This window comes from Gorilla gorilla, chromosome 6, assembly GCF_029281585.2.
Source record: "Gorilla gorilla gorilla isolate KB3781 chromosome 6, NHGRI_mGorGor1-v2.1_pri, whole genome shotgun sequence".
NCBI lineage: Eukaryota > Metazoa > Chordata > Mammalia > Primates > Hominidae > Gorilla > Gorilla gorilla.
Window position 1 is genome coordinate 62,610,068 of NC_073230.2, and position 20,723 is coordinate 62,630,790.

General features: G+C 43.2%; 1 long non-coding RNA gene across 3 annotated transcripts in view; it reads left to right on the forward strand.

Moving 5' to 3' along the window:
* Nucleotides 1-20,723, forward strand: part of LOC109027827 (uncharacterized) — a 45,599-nt gene that overhangs the window by 17,670 nt on the left and 7,206 nt on the right. For 2 of the 3 annotated variants that reach the window (XR_002006911.3, XR_010134676.1), the window contains exon 2: nucleotides 6,151-6,268. This is a non-coding gene — a long non-coding RNA (uncharacterized lncRNA). Of the gene's footprint in view, nucleotides 1-6,150; nucleotides 6,278-20,723 lie in introns of all 3 variants that reach the window. The other variant, XR_008667254.1, reaches the window with a different exon arrangement.

Genomic DNA, 20,723 nt, shown 5'->3' on the forward strand with positions numbered 1-20,723 from the left:
TTCTTTTTTTTGTCAGTGGCAATTTTTACATGATTTTCTGTGATCATGCACACAGGGACTAAAAGCACTCACTCTCTCTGCATCTGGAACCCGTCCTCTCCTCTACCTCTCACTGCAGTCAATGGTCTTTGCTCCTCTGCCCTTCGCTCTTGCTGGGCCGTGGTGACAGCTTCCTGGCTAGGTTCTCTGCCTGCATTCATGGCCCTGTGTGCCATTTTCCCCAACATCCAAGACTTAAACTTTTAAATACAGTCATCACATCCTGTTAACTCTTCACTTTCACTTCTTGCGTAGCTGCTTGCTGTAGTTGGAGTCAAATCTACCCTCCAAAGACCCCCGGCTCCCTCTCTTCCCCCGACTCGCTGTGCTCTGGCTCTTTCCGACCACACGTGTGTCAAGCTCCTACTATCATCCAGGCCTCCCCACTTGCTTGTCCTGCACTCTAATCTTCTTTCTTCACCCAGCTGCTGCCTTTTATCATTCCTGCTTTGGTTCTATCACCGTCTCCTCAAAGAGGTCTTCCCGGCTGTCCCAACTGAAGTAGTCCTCACTTAGCCTCAGCCCCTGTCTAAGCCACAGCAATGTTTCGTTTCCTTCATCACACTTAGCGCTGTTGAAAATTGTCTTCATTTATTTGTTCCAGCACCACAGAGTTCCAGTGTAAAACAGAGTTTACTGGAGGAAAACAGGCCAAGAAGTAGTGGGTTGCACGGTCTCCTTAAGTCGTGTTACTCCTTAGCACTTAGACAGGATATAGACAGTCTGGTGCATCAGGGCCAAGGCACCAGCAAGGAAGGACAATGTCCCCATGACGCTCTGTATATTTATGGTGTGTATTTAAGAGAAGGGGGCAGGGGATATCTGTGGGACCACACACGTTCTCTAGTTGAGAAAGTGGCCTTGTTGGAAGGGAATGTCCTCCAGAACCTGGCAACCAGACACTGACCCGTTCTCCTATTAGGCTCGGGTACAGCGCCTACCAGGTACTCTGCTGAGCTATTATATAAAGGCAGGGAGGAAGTGAGTCCCTGGGGCCATGCTCTTCTGCCTCTCCTCAGTAAAATATAAGCCCCATTAAGAAACAGCATTTATCTTGTTTACCACTACAATAGTACCAGGCACATAGAAAGGCAATCAAAAAATATTTATTGAATGAATGGGAGAATAGCAGAATGAGTAATAATAAAATCATGATTCAAAAGTAACTGAAATTCAGAGAGAAAGACCAACTTTACTAGAAATGGTATCTTGGTAGTGACCTGGAGCCGATGGGGAGGGGGTGTCTAATTTACTGCAGCATTGTAACTGCACATAGAAGGCACAGCAGGAGGGCAGCCACTGATGTGGCTCCAACTCTTAGAGGTTCCTTTCCTGGTTTTAAATACATGCCATGGCTGGGCACGGTGACTCATGCCTGTAATCCCAGCACTTTGGGAAGCCGAGGCAGGTGGATCACGAGGTCAGGAGATCAAGACCAGCCTGGCTAACACAATGAAACCCTGTCTCTACTAAAAATACAAAAAAAAAAAAAAAAGCTGGGTGTGCCTGTAGTCCCAGTTACTCGGGAGGCTGAGGCAGGAGAATGGTGTGAACCCAGGAGGCGGAGCTTGCAGTGAGCTGAGACCACACCACTGCACTCCAGCCTGGGCGACAGAGCAAGACTCCATCTCAAAAAAAAAAAAGGACACGCATGTTAGTCCTGTGCTGCCCACAGCTTCATTTATGGAATTACCACTGTCAAGTTAACATGTGCTGTCTCTTAAATTACTCTTCGGTATGAGAAGCAAAGTTGCATGTTTATTTTTGTCAGACAAAGAGACTGGGATTCTTTGGAAGACATAGGCCAATTGCCCTTCATACCAAGAAAAATCTTTCTCATTCTGACTGTTTTGTTTGTCTCAACCCAGCATCACAGACTGCCCTGGATGGGTTTTGGCAACAAGAGTGATAATGAAGTCATTTCCATGGTGATAAGGTCAACATTGTTAATGCTTACTGCATCACAATCAATTTTTGAAATGCTTCTAAATTAGAAAAGTGAAAAAACTTGTTAAATGAAGGAAAAGTGTACGATGAGCTAAATGCTGAGGAGAATGACTAATACTCCACATGAAATACTCATCAAGCAGTTGATCACATGCACCTCTGGAGGGTTTCTTATTAGAAGACACTTCCCTGGAGATGAAGTCAGTGTTCTGGTTGCCCCCATTTCACAAATACCAACCTTGGAATAGATATTATTGACTTGTAAAATGGACAAAATTTGTTTTCAAAATGTCAATAAAAACTATTAAGTAAGCAAAACAAATCTTTAGCAGTCTCTATCTTATGGCCCATTAGTGGAATTACTTTTCTCCACCAATGTAATAATCTGTGTTTCAGGTCTCTTAGGAACTGAAAAAATTATGTATAATGGAGAAATTATACCTGTTAGGTCACTGTGTGTTTCTACAAGTCAAGTAGTCTGTTGCAGTAGCTTTAAAGCAATTTTCTCAAGCTAATGATTAGTTTAGCACAGTCTTATCCTCTCTGACATTTTACACTCCTGACGACTTTTTTCTTAGAATTCTCCTTAGCGCCATGTTTCCCCATTTTGATGCTGCTCTTTTCCTGCTCCCTGTTGGGGCTTTTAAGTGATGTTTCTTTCTTTGATCACCTCCTGAACATCAATGATAGTCCCCAGTTAATCCATTCTCCTCTTATACTTGACACTTTTTTTTTTAACCTCATCTGATCACATAGATTCAAATTTCACTTAAATATAGGCTTTCAGTCAAACTTCTCAATAACGTTTGTAGCCATATCTAAAACTGGACTCATCTCCACTCAACAGCCCCCCAGGTTCCTCACACTCAAGTCACCCACAGCTCCTCCGTCCCCACCACCAACTCCAGGTGCTTCCTTGATGTCCACATTGGGATGGATGTGATTCACTTTCCAATGCTAAGTGTGGGAACCTTTCTGCATCCCACCCTTTCACTCACCACCGTTCTCTGAATCCAGCCATCAACCCAGCAGCCTGCAATTCCTTAGGATCTTTTCTCTTTTCCTTCCTATATATCTTATTCCAACCGGAACCACTGTAAGGCTCATGCCTGGTCTCCCTAAGCTCAGAAGGCACTCAGCTTCCAGCTGGGAGGAGTGGGCCCCAGTCACCAAGTCTCCTCAAGCCTCTTTGACGAGATGAGGTGGGACCTCTTCAATATTAATATGGCTCTACATTCACTATACTTAAATTACAGAGTTTATCAGGAAGAAATACAATTTATGCTAGTAAATATTTCTTCTATATAAAAAATGTAAAAGAATTTGGGAATAAAAACCATGGAAGTGAAAGATATGAATCCTGACCTTCAGAAGGAGTGGGAGTGGGTGAGAAACCAAGATTGCAGTGACCTGGGTCTGGATTTCAGCTCCTCCATTTGTTTGACTGGGGCAAGATATTTTAGTTTTGGTTTCTTTGTAAAATGAAGAGGAACACTTCAGTCAAAGGTACGTTTTGACATTTCAATTATATTGCATATGAAGCATATGTCCCCAAAACTTGCACATGGTAGATTCTCATCAAATCATAATTATTAAAACTTAGAAGCACAAGACTTTCATAATTGAAAAGTAAAATATCAGTAATAGTTTAAAATAACAGTTTAAGTAAACAATAATAGAAACACCATGAGGAATCCACCCTGTCTGCCAAGGAACAGTGCTGACAGCCATTCCTCAAGGAGCCCAGATTGTCTGGAGCGGAAAGAAATTACAGACAGAAAACCCCTACCTAGACACAGCAGCACCACACACCAAATGTTCTCTGGCTACTCAGCTCCTGAAAAAGAAGATTTTGCTACACAAAGCAAAAAAAAAAAAAGAGAAAGTTTTATAGATTTTTATGGTCTTTAAATAAGATTAGGACCAGGCCCGGTGGCTCACACCTATAATTCCAGCACTTTGGGAGGCTGAGGCAGGCGAATCACAAGGTCAGGAGTTCGAGACCAGCCTGACCAACATGGTGAAACCCCATCTCTACTAAAAATACAAAAAATTAGCTGGGCGTTGTGGTGCGTGCCTGTAGTCCCAGCTGCTCAGGAAGCTGAGGCAGGAGAATCGCTTGAACCCGGGAGGCGAAAGTTGCAGTGAGCTGAGATTACACCACTGCACTCCAGCCTGGGTGACAAAGCGAGACTCCGTCTCAGGGAAAAAAAAAAATTGAAAAGTTAAAAAATAAGATTACTCTAAGACTCACCTCTCACCTATACCCAGGGACTTCTAGGTTTGAAAGCATTTCCACCACTACTAATGATCTAAGGGAGGCACTGGGGAAAGTATAGCTGCATAATCCTTCCCTGTGGGTGTCACTCCCTAACCTCCAGGCTCTCCTGGGTGTGGACTGGTTGGGGGAGATGATCGGAAACTGCCATTTGTGTCTATTGCATACAATGATAAGAGATAAACTTGGCTGGGACTATTAGAGGTCGTTTATTTAGTTCAACATTTCGTGTACTAAAGAGGAAACCCAAGTCCAGACCGGCTGAGTTGGAAAAGTCACCGAGCTACTGGAAGCAGAGCCAGGCCTAGATCTCCTAGTCCAAAACTTCTTTTCTCCCACACCACAGCTGCTGCTTTACATTACTGGGGTTTTGGAATTTTACTCATTCAAATGCAAATGTTTTGTGTGCTTCTTTAATGGGACATTTTTTGTCTTACTTTACTAAGTAAAGTACTGAGTGAATGAGAATGGATTGGAGGTGTTGAAATCGTCAACTTCTTTTAAAGCTTCGTTATTTTTCCTTTGTTTCTCTTTATAATGTGAAACACTTCTTTTTCTTCCCAGCTTGAATTGGAGACAGCAGCACAGATAACTTGACTTTCTTGTTCTAGTGGATGATGCAAGTAGTGAGGATGCGATTAACGAAATCAATGGCTCATGGGAAAGCCTTCCCATTTCCAATCTCACCCCTACTTTAGGATATGGTCCAGTGAATCTGTTGCTATGAAACAGTGCTGCAGCTGGGCTTAGTGGGGGTCTGGGTGGTCTTCACAAAAGCTAGCAATAGTTGTAACTTGGAGAAATTAGAGGTGTTACAGGCCGTCCAATATCACATCACTGGGATAAGTCATGATCGTGTGACTTCATAAAGTTTGCCATTGACCCATTCATCAATTGGTTATTGAAGTCATACTATATTCCAGGTATTGTATTAGGTTCCAGAGATATACTGTCCTTGCTCCATAGTCCACATGGACAAATCAGCAAGTGATCGTGATGTGATGTGGTGGATGCTGTGATGGAGAAAGACAAAGTGAAAATATTCATGCACCAGAGTGGCATCTAACCCATCTTCCGAGGTCAGGGAAGGCTTTTCGGAAGAGATGATATTTAAGCAGAAACCTGAAGAATAAAATAGGTGGCACAGGTGAAAAGGTGGAATAGAGGATGTTCCTAGCAGAAGAAGCTGTATTGTATGTCAAAGGCTCAGAGGCATCAGAGAACCAGCAGAATGCAGGGAAGTACAAGCGCACAGTGTGCCAAGAGCACAGGATACAGGTGCAAGATTGGGAGGAGGAGGTGTCCACAGATGGGGTGGAAGCACTGCACAGCCTCCAAGGCCGTACACAGCCTCTCCTTGTCTGCCACAGGACTTTGCGTGTGACCACTGCACCTCCAGGAAGGCCAGGTGCACCTCGCTTCCCATGCGCCCGGCCTCATGGCCTTTGGGGGTTGTCGTGTGGAATGGAGATGACATGAGTGGTGCATGTGAGGTCAGGGAATTGGGTATGCATGTCACCACTCAGAATAGGGCTCCTGGGCGGTGGAGGGAGTGCAGTTTTCTGCAGTATCTTTGAGCAAGGACAAAATGGCAACAGAGGAGTAGCTGCAACTAATAGAAAGATTTCAACTAGCAATAGCTTAAAGAAGGTAGAAGTCTTTTCCTCGCATGGGAAGGCAGCCTGCATACAGGCAGCCTGGGCCTTTTGTGACAGCCACACAGCGTCCTCTGAAAGGGCGACTTGCCTCCCAGGTTTCTGAAGCCTAGTTCTCTGCATGTGGCTTCTACCCTGGGGCTGCGTAAACGTCAGCATTCTAGCATGGAGCTGGGCTGGACAGGTAGCAGCCCTTTCCCTAAGGCTAATGCATTTCTTGTTTCTCTCCAGGTCAGTCAGGATCTTTGATTTTGGAGCACAAGCCTTCTGCGTGCTACTGACTGGGTCCTGGCCTCCCTCCTTCCATGGCACCGTCGTGAATGGGAATTTCCACCACTGCCTCCATTAGGTAACTATGGTGAGCCTGGCAATCTCTTACTATTATTTCCAGTGCTGCTGTTTTTGTCTTTTTAAAAATTATTCTTTATTTTTAACATTTTATTTTTAAATAATTTTGGGGCCGGGCGCGGTGGCTCACACCTATAATCCCAGCACTTTGGGAGGCCGAGGCAGGCGGATCACAACGTCAGGAGATTGAGACCATCCTGGCTAACACGGTGAAACCCTGTCTCTACTAAAAATACAAAAAAAAATTAGCCGGGCATGGTGGCGGGCACCTGTAGTCCCAGCTACTCGGGAGGCTGAGGCAGGAGAATGGCGTGAACCCGGGAGGCAGAGCTTGCAGTGAGCCGAGATCACACCACTGCACTCCAGCCTGGCGAAAGAGTGAGACTCCGTCTCATAAATAAATAAATAAATAAATAAATAAATAAATAAATAAATAATTTTGGACACAAAAAGTTACAAAAATACTACAAAAAATTCCCATATACCCTTTTCGTACCTTCCCAAAATGTCACTATCCTAAATAACTGTAGTATAATCATCAAAGCCAGGAACTCGAATTGATAGAATACTAGAAATATATCCATATACCTTATTCAAATTGCAGTGCCCCACTAATGTCCTTTTTCAGGATCCAGACCAGGACCACAAGTGGCATTTAGTTGTCATGTCTCAGTCTCCTGCAACATGACTATTGTGCCTTCTAAATGCATCATATCAGAATGTGTATGATCTTACACTTTGATGCCTTGGTTAAGGTAGTATATGGCAGGTTTCTCCACCATAACATTTACTGTTTTTCCCGTTGCAATTATTAAATATCTTGTAGAGAGCTACCCTAAAACTAAGCAAATGTCCTGTTTCTCGTTATACTTCCCTCCTGCCCAGCTGGTTTTAACACCTGTTGATGACTTTTGCCTGCAACAGCTGCTCCTGTGGTATTTGTCAAATAGTGATTTTGTTGTGGTCTTTTAAAGTGCCATCATGGGCACACAATCCACAGCTGGGTTTGAGAATGTCCAGGAGTTAACTCTTGTCAGACCACTATCCCCTGTGGTCCCTGGTCCTTCAAGGTCTGCTATGCTGACACGGGCCCCTTCAAGGCTTCCCTGTGAAAGCCAGCCCCAGGCAATAGCACTGTTCCAGCCTCCACTTTCTGCTTATTCTCCACCTGCTGCTTCTGCTCTTCTTTCTCTTCTGGATCCAGACTCTGGGGGTTATTCCTGGAATAAATCTAGATCTGAGGTTGGGCTTTGCATGTTTTTGGTGCAACACCCCATCGTCTCTCCTCCTGGGTTTATTAAACCTGAACTCCACCTTCCTCCTCCCCTAACACAGTCCTCTGAAGTTGGAGTCTATCACAGCCTTCATCATGCAGGTCATTTACGGAGGTCCAGCTCTTCAAATCTCTGTGCATTTGTGGAGGTGTTCTCTAACATTTTCTCTTTGGAAGACTAGGAGCCAATATTGGACAAATTATTCATGTACTTGGGAATTTGTAGACATAGTCAAATTGAATAAGTGATTATTTTGTCATTAAAAAGAAACTACGCTCACCCCTGATTATCCACCAAGGGATGATGGGAGTTGAGGAAAGGGGTGGTAGGGGCAAGTCCCACAGATAAGTAGGTCAAAATCTCCTTGGAGAACTAGGCATACTATTTTTATGTTCATCAGAAGTATGCACTGATCAAAAAGGCTGAGAAATTATCTTAGCACAAAGTAGACTACTTTAAAGATCTAGATGTGAGTATAATTGAGACAGGATTGGGGTGAAGGAGTCAAGCTAGTCTCAGCAATTGCAGCATAAAATAGGAGGAATGCAATAATAACAATGAGATCTTTACTGAGTCCTTACTAACTCATTTAACCTCCACAGCAGCCTAGGGCAGTAGGTACAATTGCTGTTCTCATTTTAGAGCTGTTGGTTCAGAGTGACGAGGTAATCAAAGGGCACTCAGGCAGTTACTTGGGGAGCCAATACTGCAGCCCAAAGCATCTGACTCCAGCACTCACATCCTGATCATTGCCGACCATGCCTGGCCAGGTATGAAACAGAATGAGGTTTTGCTGTGATCTGGGGGGACGTGGTTTGTAAGGGTGCCTGCACCCGTGCCTGTCACAGAGCACACTTCCCATTGGGAACATCCCTGTCGACACTGCTGGCCACCATGGCGCCCTCTGGCTTCCTGCCCACAACAGGAACAGACCGTGGCCTCCTTGGTGATGGTGGGTCTTACTTTGGCTATTGCATCACTGCTCACTTACCCTCATCTCACCTAACCAGTAAGTCCACATGTGGGATCCCAGTCCCTACCACACACACATCCATTCAGGACAGGAAGTGCATGATGTGACTCATGAGCAGAGGGAGAGGGAATTGCGCTTAGCTGGTAAAGGCAAAGAAAGAACAAATAGAGGCTATAGCCACCAAGAAGAAGAAGAGAACAGAAAGGACCAAGGCTAATAAGCACTGAGATGGACTTGCTTCTTGTTAAAATATTGAGATGTTTCCAACTGCTTGGTAAATGGCCACTGCTCCAAGCCCACCCCCTTCCTAGTGCCCTGTCACCCTGTCACTGTCTTTCCCCTTTCCAGCAGCTACAGAATTCAGAATGGTTTAATTCAGAATGGTTAGGTCCTAACCACGTGAATATTTTAAGTATTACCCCAGAAGAGAACTAAAACCAAACATTTGGCAAAAGTAGATTTTATCTACCTTTCATTGCCTTACTCCAGAGCGCGATTTCTGTGGCGCACAATCCCTCTCCCTGTCGAAATGCTCTTCCCCTTGGCAGCTTTTATCCTGCAATGCGGTTGCTGAAGATTCTGCTTTCACTCCCCTTCCTTGGGAAAAGCCCAGCAGAGAGGACCTTCCAACCAAACTGCCCTTAGCCATTCAGCATGGCCTTGCTGTCTAGAAGTTCACCCTCTTGGCAACTGTGGCCTACACTGTCCCAGCACGGACCCACAGCAGAAGAGGGCCCTCATGCACTCTGCACCCCTGTCAGACTTCTGTGAAATTAATGGCTCAGATAGCAAAGAAACCCAGTTGAGCCACCAAACTACTTAAAAGGCAGTTACAATCAAGGCATAAGATGTGATAATTTGATACACATATTCATTGTGTAATAATTTTCACATTAACACATCCATGGCCCCCAGTAGTTATCGTGTGTGTGTGTGTGTGTGTGTGTGTGTGTGTGTGTGTGTGTGTGGTTAGGACATGGGCAGTCTGTCAGATTCAAAACCAAGAACAACACTTCTCCAGCATTCCTTCCTCCAGTCCCCATTCTCTGCACCCTAGAGCAAACCTGCCTCCTGTGAGTAACACAAATTAACTCTAGTGTTAGAGAATTCAGTGTTTAGGAAATGGCCTTTGAGCCTCGGACTCAGTCTAGACGTTTTTCAGCCTGTGCCTCATCTGGGTGCCTTGCTGTCCTGGTTTCAGTGAGACCTGGAGCCGGCTCCGCTTTCTTTCCTGTCCGTGCTGTCTGCTTCATGCTCCCATACTTTTCTTATAAAACAATATTTTAAACTCTTAAATAAAATTGTAGGAAAAAAGTCATCCATAAACCTAACTCACAAAGTAATTACTTTACATTTTAGTCTATTATTTTCATGTCTGTAACCATATAAATAATTATAGCCATAGCCTTAAATTTTTCTCTCAAATATTTTATTATTACATAATATAATTTCATATTTTTAAATTACTATTTTAATAGCTAAATATGCCATTTAGCTACTATGTCCTAATTTCCTTAACCATTTCCTTATTGTTAGATACTTTTTTTAAATTATTTTCCAGTTACAGATCATGTTACAATCAATACTTCAATGGACTTCACTTTTTTTCCTTTCCACTGTTTTCTTAGAATAAATCCTTAGGAGTTAGAATACTGGTCTGAGTCGTATAAATATTTTTATAGCCTTTTAACTTTCCATGAGGGCTATATTTGTTTATACCACTTGCCTCATTACATGTCTGCATTCTACTTGTATGTCTTACCCAGTCTTCTTCTGTAATTTTTATATTATCCTTTCTTTCACTTAGAAAAATTGTATATTTTTATGTAATTGCATCTGTTATTTTTCTCTTCTATCTTATATTGCCTTAATTCTTAGAATGTTACCAACACTTTGAAGTTCTGCCTTTTTGCTGGCCCATCTATAATTTCCTTAATAGCTTGTTCTTTGATATATTTGGAAATTTTGAATATAGTTGTATATTTATTTCTTTTCCACAACACTGTATCATTAACCCAATATCATTTATGATGTTTTGCTGTTTTACAAGGTTATAGTAGTCCTACACTAATCTAGGTCAATTTCTGGGCTCTCTACGCATTTGCATTCATATGTTTTTATATTTTTCATTCATATTTCTTTGTTTTCAACATGATGCTACAGTATGTTTTGATATCAGGTACAGATACTTATTCCTTGTTATTATTTTTCTAAAAACATTCTTCTCTTATACTCTGACAATATTCACTTCCATGCTATTTGAGTAGTCTGTGCTCTTGGCCACACCCTAAGCTAAGCCAGCACCATGATTATCCCACCTCTGAAATAATAAACTTAAATCCCACTAAACCATGCACTCTTTCTCTTCACCTTCCCCACTCTTTTATTCCAAGTCACCCTGCACTTTGCACCATTGGGATCTATTACCCCAGCTCCTCACTTCACTCCTCATCACCCAGCGGAGCAAAATGATCAATTATTTTAGGATAATCCCATCAGCATTTCACGTTTCACAATTTCTTGTCTATCCGCTAAAGTTACATCGCCCATTTCCAACTCTGGAGGCCCCTGTCTGTCCAGGCTCAGTTTCTCCCCTCAGCTGCCCGCTGCAGCCTCACAGAAATCAAGGGCCCCTGTCACATTACAGTAGTTTCTCTGGTTGCGCATGCAGGATTTGCGTCAGGGTGGTAGAAGATAGGAATTGGCAAATCCAAATATGCTGCATTCTCCAATCTACAATGTTGTTATAGTGAGTGTTAAAAATTCTGGAACAGATTTTAAAACGTGTCAGTCACCAACTAGGAGACTAAAGAGTTACCCTAGGAACACTGCATGGCATGTAAGAGCAAATTTCCTCTTTTACCAGTAACATTCATTTAAATAGGAAATAGGAAACTATAGAAGGAAATATGTGTGTGTGTGTGCGCGCATATGTGTGTGTGTGTGTGTGTGTGTGGGTGGGTGGGTGGGTGGAAGGTGTAAAATGGAAACACAGGGACAGAGACAGAAACAGTTGAGAATTCCTGCCTCAAAAAACCCGATCTGCTGGAGTTTGTATACATTGTCTTTTCCAAGCTTGAAAAGTTCTCCACAGAAGTAATGACCCCGGACTTGCAGAAGAGAGCGCTAAAGCTCAGAAAGTAAAGTCAGCTCTCAAGAAGACTTCACTAGTAACTGGCGAAGTAGGATCCCACTCAGATCTGCATTCTCCACCTGCTGTCACATGATGCAGTGAATCAAACAGTACTGTCACTGCTTACCTCATTACGATGCCACGCTGACTGTCTAAACTCCACGACAGAGGTTATTGGCCATTTTGTTCAATGACACCTAGCAATGCCTGCTTCCTACCAGTTACTTAACAATAGTTGTTGAATAAATTGCTCCATTCACTTATATTCATGGCATATGGATGAATAAAGAGCATGCTCACCAAATATTTGGCTAGCAAGTACTCATGTATGTACAAAAGAACAGCCATGTGTCGGGCAACAGAATCAGGGTCAGAAACTGTCCTGTCGGGGCAGCGAGCAATGTGGTGGGACAGGGGCTGCCTCAAAGCCTCCTTTTGGGTTCAAAACCCACAGGAAAACGCAGTAGAAGAGTTTGGGAAGAGTACTTTCGATTTTGTTTGGGGGTTGGTTTTTTTGGTTTTTGGCTATTTTTAAAAATTAACACCTTGCATTGGTGTGGTACCTTTGTTACAACCAACAAACCAACGTTAGTACATTACTATTAGCTAACATCTGTAATGTAAATTAGGGTTTACCCTTTTGTTATATAGTTGTATAATTTGTGTTGTAGAGTTTAATGAGTTTTCACATATGCCAGTATCACTCATCCATTATCATAGCATCATACAGAATATTTTCACTGACCTAAAAATCCCCTGTGCTTAACCTATGTATGCTCCTCCCTGTAGCTCTCAACACCTGGAAACCACTGATCTTTTTACCATTTTTATAGTTTTTTTTTTCCAGTATGCTATACATTAAGAATCATATAGTACGGAGTCTTTTCAGACTGATTTCTTTTACTTAGCCATATGCATTTAAGGTTCCTCCATGTCTTTGTGGTTTGAGAGCTCTTTTTTTTAAACCAGTGGATAATATTCTGTTGTCTGGAAGTACTGCAGTTTGCTTATTCATTCAACTATTAAAGGTCATTTTGGTTGCTCGCAATTTTTAAGTTATGAATTCAGTTTCTAGTTAGCAGAGAACACATGAGCGTCAGTCTCTGGTACTATGCTGTTTCTAGAGCTCTATAGATGTGAGCCTACCACATGCTACAGCAGGAGAGACGTCTGCACACAGTGGGCCTGCTCTTCTCTGCAGTCTTCAGACTGGCTTTCTGATGCTTTTCATGATTATTTATTGAGGAATATAGCGTTAAATTCTAAGCCCAAATATTTTCTGATAGACTGGCACATTCGGGAAAAAAATGCAACAAAGACAGTTGAAGGACTCAAAATCCTCTCCTTTGAGGAAACACGGAAGAAGAGAGAATTCAGAGACGCTGCCAACCATCTGTAGCCACCTTAATGGCAGTCACCGGAAAGAGGGCCAGCCTCGCTCTGCAGGACCATGGAGGATAGAAGTAGGAGCAATGGGTGAAAGGAGCCTTGGAGCCATTCCGGGTTTTGAGAGGACGTTGAGGATTCCCATGCATTTTGTTGCAGGCATTTCCCCATCTCAATCATCAAAGAGCAGGGGAGAGTTGCCATCTGACCATCGAGTCTCAAAATATTGCAGCCGTGATAAGTTCTTACATATACCCACAGGAACTTGATTCAGAAACGTGTCAATCAAAAACATTTCTGAGACAATCTTGAAATTGAGTCCAGTAACCCACACAGCCCAATTCTATTATCTCAGATGTCATCAGACTCCCTTGAAGGTGATTGAGGTTGCTTTTGTAAAGTTGGAGTTTAGAACCCTTAAGTAAGCACATCAGCTCTTGCATGGGGTATGGTGGCACCTGGAGAAGGCAGGCATTGCTTTCCTCTGGTGCTCGTGAGTTTTCATGTTCAACACATTTTGTCTTCTCTCCACCTGAGTTCAGAATTCTTCCTGCAGTTCTCGCCTGAAACTACAGCCATGGGTGGCCCCACAGTGCTTTTCACTGAGTGACATGAGGACCCTGTAGGTCTTTTTCCTTTTGGAGCTGAGGCATCTGGTGTACCCCCTGTTTCAAGCAGTTCTTGCGCCACGGAGGGAGACCCTCTTCTGGGGACTTAGTGCCACACAGACACCCGGCCAGGGCCCAGCGCGTACAGCAGCTCCAGGAAGAATGCTGGCTCTTTTCAGGAACTAAGCTGGTTGGGTCCTTAATTTCGTGCCTGAATCTCCTTTCATTTTCTGAGACCCGAGTTATGTGGTATTTTCCTTGACTGAAATTCTTAAAATCATCTTGGTCCAGTGCCTACCACCCACCCTCTGCCTGTTGTTTCTCAGTATTTCTATAGAAACAGACATCCAGGTGTTAAAATCCTACAGTCCTAGAAATGGCTGTTCTCACCAGAAGACGTCAGAGCCCTGTCCTTTGTTGTCCAACGCCCAGTGCAATCTCCCTGTGGCTCAAGCTGGGCTCTGGACAAGGAGATCATTTTCCACAGGCAAGAGCAGCACCCCTGGGACATGCCTCACCTTCATGAATTCAGCCTGGGCTCCTCAGGCCAGAGTCCTAAAAGCAGTTTTGACTCAAACCTATATTTCTTTTGGCTTCAAGGAAGAACTATATAAATTTCAGTTTGGCTACACAGGTCAGGAAAGTAAATGTCATTACAGGCCTTTATTTAAGATCAGATTTTACATTTGACACCTTTTCTGTCAGAGGAAAGTACATGGAAATATCAAGTCATGCTTATAGTGCAATCAGTTTAATTAGTTTGTACACACTAGTAAAATATCAAACATTGGCAGAGTCACATCTTATGACTGTGCCCCTTACCGTGAATGCATTACATTGTTGCCATCGAGTTTCATGTTAAAACACTATTTCATCATTTCACACTCCAAAACACTATTTGTTCAGCCAGTTGTGCCAAAACAATTGAGGAAGAGAAAAGCAGGCTGCAAACACAAAGCCAAACCTTTGTGGTGAGGTGGGATCGATGGCCATTTTAATCCTGCACCATTCTGTATTTTCTTAAAATTTTCTTCAGTGACAGATTAAGGGGCCTAAGGAAAAGTTACTGTGCAAAGGACTTGAAGAGACAGAATCAATTCCAGAAATTGTCCTGATCAGAAACTGGTAAGCCCAACAACAGTCAAACTGAGAGCCAAGTCAGGAATGCAATTTCATTCACAATTGCCACAAAAAGAATAAAATACCCAGGAATACAGCTAACTAGGGAGGTGAAAGATCTCTACAATGAAGTTTACAAACACTGCTCAAAGAAATCAGAGATGACATAAACAAATATAAAAACATTCCATGCTCTTGGATAGGAAGACTCAGTATCATTAAAATGGCCATACTGCCCAAAGCAATTTACAGATTCAATGCTATTTCTATTAAATTACCAACGACATTCTTCACAGAACTAGCAAAACTTATTTTTAAAATTCGTATGGAACCAAAAAGCCCTAATAGCAAAGGACTTTTTTTTTTAATTAAAAAGTAAACTTTAATGTCAAAAATGCAAACTTGGGGAGGGCAGAAAGATCACACACAAGGCTGTCACTTCACACTTGGAGGGTTGCTTCCCAGAAGGTGGGCAGCTGCGCAGAGGTGCTCCTCTCTTCCCAGTCAGTTGGGTGGCAGGGCAGAGGTGCTCCTCACTTCCCAGAAGGTGGGCAGCCGGGCAGAGGCTCTCCTCACTTCCCAGAAGGTGGGCAGCCGGGCAGAGGCACTCCTCTCTTCCCAGACAGGGTGGCAGCCAGACAGAGGCACTCCTGTCTTTCCAGTCAGTTGGGTGGCAGGGCAGAGGGGCTCCTCACTTCCCAGATGAGGGGGGCGGCCAGGCATACGCGCTCCTCACTTCCCAGACAGGGCCTCGGCAGGGCAGAGGAACTCCTGACTTCCCAGACAGTGTGGAGGCCAGGCAGAGGAACTCCTCACTTCCCAGACAGTGCGGCGCTGGGCAGAGGCGCTCCTCACTTCGCAGACAGTGCAGTGGCCAGGCAGAGGTGCTCCAACTTCCCAGATGGTGGCCACCAGGCAGAGGCGCTCCTCACTTCCTAGATGATGCCGGGGGCAGGCAGAGGAGCTCCTCACTTCCTAGATGGAGCAGCAGCTGGGCAGAGGCCCTCCTGTCTTCCCAGACGGGCAGCAGCTGGGCAAAGGGGCTCCTCACTTCCCAGTAGCCAAGGTAATCTTAAGCAAAATAAAAGCAGAGCTGCAGGCATCATGCTGCCTGACTTCAAACTACACTACAGGGCTACAGTAACCAAAACAGCATGGTACTAGTACAAAAACAGACACATAGACCAATGGAAAAGAATAGAGAACCCAGAAATAAGGCTGCACACCTACAACCATTTGATCTTCAACAAACCTGACAAAAGCCATGGAGAAAGGATTCTGTATTCAATAAATGGTGCTGGGATAACTGGCTAGCCATATGCAGAAGATTGAAACTAGACCCCTTTCTTATACCATGTACAAAAATCAATTTAGGATGGATTAAAGACTTAAAGGTAAAACCCAAAAGTGTAAAAACTCTGAAAGATAACCTAGGCAATACTATCCTGGACATAGGAACAGACAAATATTTCATGATGATGCCACAAGCAATTGAAACAAAATCAAAAGTTGGCAAATGGGACCTCTTTCGTAGTTAAACTAAAGAGCTTTTGCACTGCAAAGGGAACTATCAACAAAGTAAACAGACAACCTACAGAATGGAAGAAAATTTTTGCAAACTATGCACCCAACAATGGTCTAATATCCAGCATCATCTATAGGGAACTTAAACAAATGTACAAGAAAAAAACAAACACCCCCATCAAAAAGCAGGCAAAGGACATGAGCAGACACTTTTCAAAAGAAGACATACATGCTGTCAATAAAGAAAAAAGCTCAACATCACTGATCATTTGAGAAATGCAAATCAAAACCATAATGAGATACCATCTAACACCAGTAAGAATGGCTGTTACTAAAAAGTCAAAAAATAACGGAAGCTGGCAAGGTTGTGGAGAAAAAGGAATGCTTATACACATTGGTGAGAGTGTAAGTTAGTTCAACCATTTTGGAAGACGGTGTGGCAATTCCTCAAAGACCAAAAAACAGAACTACCATTCAACTCGGTAATACCATTACTGGGTATATACTCAAAGGAATATAAATCGTTCTATCATAAAGACACATACATGTGTATGTTCAATGCAGCACTATTCACAATAGAAAGACATGGAATCAACCTAAATGCCCATCAATGGTAGACTGGATAAAGAAAATGTGGTACATACATACCATGGAATACTATGCAGCTATATTCTTTGCAGGAAGAAAGATGGAGCTGGAGGCCATTATCCCTAGCAAATTAATGCAGGAACAGAAAACCAAATACCAAATGTTCTCACTTGTAAGTGGGACCTAAATAATGAGAACTCATGGGCACATAGAGGTGAACAGCACACACTGGGGCCTATCTATTGGAGGATGGAGAATGAGAGGAGGGAGAGGATCAGGAGAAACAACTAATGGGTACTAGGCTTAATATCCGGGTGATGAAATAATCTGTACAACAAATCCCCATGACACAAGTTTACCTATATAACAAACCTACACATGAACCCCTGAATTTAAACGTTAAACAAAAAATAAGATAAAAAATAAGCATGTGCAAAAAACAAACAGAAAAAGAAACTGGTCAGCTTTATGTGTGGAAGAAATGGGGGGATAGGAGAGTCATCAAATCCATTCAATTTGATGCATATTATTTGGCCTTAGTTCCAGAAACCATGCAAAAGGCTGGGCCCAGAGGTGAGCGGGAGCCCAGCACACACGCATCCTCCCCAGTGTGGGTAAGCACCACCACAGTAGCCGAATGGGCAGAGGAGAGAGCTTTCCATTCGTGTGGAGGGGTTGGGGTAGATGCCATGGGAAGCCACTCAGAGGGACTCTTGGATTTAATGAGTCCCAGAAGTAAGAAGAGGAGGTCCTCTCAACGTAATGAAAGATACAGAGGTTGGCTGGGCGTGGTGGCTCATGCCTGTGATTCCAGCACTTTGGGAGGCCAAGGAGGGTGGATCACCTGTGTTCGGGAGTTTGAGACCAGCCTGACCAACATGATGAAACCCCATCTCTACTAAAAATACAAAATTAGCTGGGTGTGGTGGCACATGCCTATAATCCCAGCTGCTTGGGAGGCCGAGGCAGGAGAATCGCTTGAACCTAGAAGACAGAGGTTGCAGTGAGCTGAGATCGCGCTCCAGCCTGGGCAACAAGAGCAAAAATCCATCTCAAAAAAAAAAAAAAAAAGACACAGAGGTTTAAGAGGTTACATTGTTTGGGGGCCATCAAATAGAGCACAATGCTGGTCACAGAATTCCCAAGGGCAGCAGATTTAGCGTCAGGGGCCTCTTTGAAACTGATCCTCTCTCCAGCAAATGTGCATACACGAAGACAATACATGCTATAAATGATTTCTGGGTTTCGCAGATGTTGAAGAGATCCTGTTGGCAGCTTCTAAGTTTGTATTTGCAGGCTGCCTGGCTTCCCAAGAACCAGGGTTGGTGCTTTGCAAATTAAGATGTTTATGATGTGAGTGCTTGGTCACAACTTTGGAACCATGTGATAGCTACTTTCATAAAAATCCAATTAAAAATGGATTAAGATCACTTTAATACTAGAGGAACCTTAAGAGATTGATGAGATTGGCCTCTTTTCCTCCTCAGCAGACATGTTTTGTCAAGCCATCACAGATGGATGTGCATTTTCTTCCTGAGAACACTTGAAGCCAGGAAGGCCATGCTGCAATATTTTCCTCCAAATGCTTTTATTGAATGAAACATTTTCTGTTGTATTTGAAGCCACTTGTTCTTCCTCGATTCTTTGTAAACACTGAGAAATACTGATTAGGATTTCCAGAAAAAATATTATTTTCCACTTACCAATTGACTCTGGTGTGTATTTTGTGGATAAAAACTAGAGTAACAACAATAATAGGAATTTTGTCAATATGGGTAAATCATGTTCCCCAACAGCAGTGCCCCCAGCTGGTGAGTGGGTGGGCGACCCTGGCCTGCGTTTCTTTATTCTTTTGCAATGTTTGTCATGCCGTCTCCACCTTGCATTGATATTTTTAATATTTTGACTGTAGAGTGTATTTCCTTATGCATGCCCTTTAAAAATGATGCAGGATAATTTCTAGAACTTTAAATTTTTCACAGTCAGAAAAACATTGATGTGGTAAGCCTAATTCTTGATGTTTCTTTTAAAAATGTAAATAGCTTAATTCTATAATCAATGAGTCCACAAATGTTTGCAGACATTCTGCTATACACAAGGCAGCATGTTCTTGAAATAACAAAATATTAAATGCGCCATAAAAATTCTCTCTCTAGATTACTGTTTGAGCAATCTGGATATTACGTGATTAAACAGTAATTTCCTGAGCACTTCTGCGTGGTTCTTTAATAAAGAAGAGGGGTTATTTACTGGTGTAACCTGAGACTTACCAGGGCATAGAGAAAGCAGAGTGTCTGTTTTCAGCCTCGTCTCTGAGCAGAACATCATTTTCTCATCAGTATTGGATTAAGCAATTTGTGGTCCCATCCCCCTGGGCCACCAAACCATTTTGTGGGCAATAGTCCATAATCACGGAAAGCTGGCAAGATGTTTGTGTAGCGCAGTCATCACAAGTCTTTCAGGACGTTCTGATGTTGTTGAAAAAAATACTTTGCTAAACCATCAGTGTGAACATGCTTGAGTGACACCTGGTCACTATTCTGTCTGTAGGGAGGCAGGGCTGATTCCCAGAGGCTCCTGTCTTAGAGAAAGATAAGAACCGCTGACAGGGACCACCTTTCTCCCTTCTCTCTCAGGCAGCACCCAGCCTTCTCCTCTAGAAAAGCACTGGACCAAGACAAAGAATCCCTGTTTCAAGGGATGCCAAATGACCACTCTGCCCTGTATTAGACCTGGGTGAGCACTTATTTTAAGGTTTTTTCATTGGTAATGATATCCGGTTGAGGTGACCCCATTGTCTAGGGAAGGCAGGGCCAAGGACGCATGTCCCTGCTGAGGTCTGTCTCAAAAAGGACATGTTGGGCCAGAGGATATTGTCTTACACACATGCATCAAGAAAGGGGCTGTATTTGAATTGATAGAAGTAGAATTAAATTTTCTCGTAGAAGCAGCGTTGTGATACTAGGATATAGACTTGGCCAGTGGTATCACATAAAATAGCTCCAGTAGACATTTATTTACTCTTTCATTTACTCCAGGTGCTAGGCTATATCTCAAGTACTTTTCATAAACAAGGTTATTAAGGACACATGCCAAAACACTGTTCTGGAAACTTTTTGTTTTGTTTATTCCAGAATTATGCAAGGCAGAGTGGCATTTCAAAAGCTCTATTTTTCCCAGTTTTTCACAGCTGATTATTTTTTAAAAAGCTGCAGTTCTACCTCCATCTTCAACAGAGGCAGATGCCCAAGTCTTGCCATTGCTACGTGGTGTCCTCACCGCCAAGGAGGTAGAGCTCACAATCACATAGGAACATGTATTTCCAATTTTCTTTGTGCTAACTTCCTTGCCTCCATCAGTGCACTGGGTTTTGTGGATGTTGAAGAGATCCTGTTGGCAGCTTCTAAGTTTGTATTTGCAGGATGCCTAAAATCATAAGATATTATGTGCTGGGACATCAAAAAATATATCAGCTGCTAGCCCCAGAATAATAAGACTACTCTCACAAGTGCAAATATGGGTCATTATCACTGCAATCTGGGTACCTCAAAGGCCTTCTAAGACAGAGACCATTGTCTATGTATCTTGCTATCCCCAGGCCTAACGCAGAGCTTGGCATCAAGCTGGTATCCCACCAATTAATGTCTGTGAAATGAATGTATGAGCTATTAACCCAGAGAAGATCTGGATAGTTTGCCTCATCAAGGCCTGTAAGTCTTGACCAAGGCTGGCCAGGGCAGCACAGGCTTCAGGGGAGAGCCAATCAAAAGGAGGCATGGCCAGCTCTGGGCAGGCATCATGTACCAGTGTGGGGACTAACCACTGAAATGCCAGTCAAGACACAAGAAGGG